Source organism: Lupinus angustifolius, chromosome LG12, assembly GCF_001865875.1.
Source record: "Lupinus angustifolius cultivar Tanjil chromosome LG12, LupAngTanjil_v1.0, whole genome shotgun sequence".
NCBI classification, from domain to species: domain Eukaryota; kingdom Viridiplantae; phylum Streptophyta; class Magnoliopsida; order Fabales; family Fabaceae; genus Lupinus; species Lupinus angustifolius.
Window position 1 is genome coordinate 3,993,310 of NC_032020.1, and position 334 is coordinate 3,993,643.

Consider the following 334-nt stretch of genomic DNA (forward strand, 5'->3'; position numbering starts at 1 on the left):
GTTCATGAGTATGTCAAGAACATATTCAACCGTTGAAATTTTCTAAAACACTTTCTAACTCATTTTGGAAGCAAAACCGAAAATGTTGAACTCATGAAAAATGTGTTTTGAAACTATGAATAAGTTGTCTTCAAGAAGTTATTATATTTTTTTAATATATGAACTTTTACTTGTTTAAACCTTTAACCATGGCTTTGGACAAGTTGGAAAATGGATGGATGAAAGAGTTTTAAGTATTTTACTAGTAATGAGTTTTGAAATATCGGAAAACTAATGAGTTTTTATGATGGTAGTTACGAAGATTTCCGGCATTTGAACCTTGCAACCTAACCGA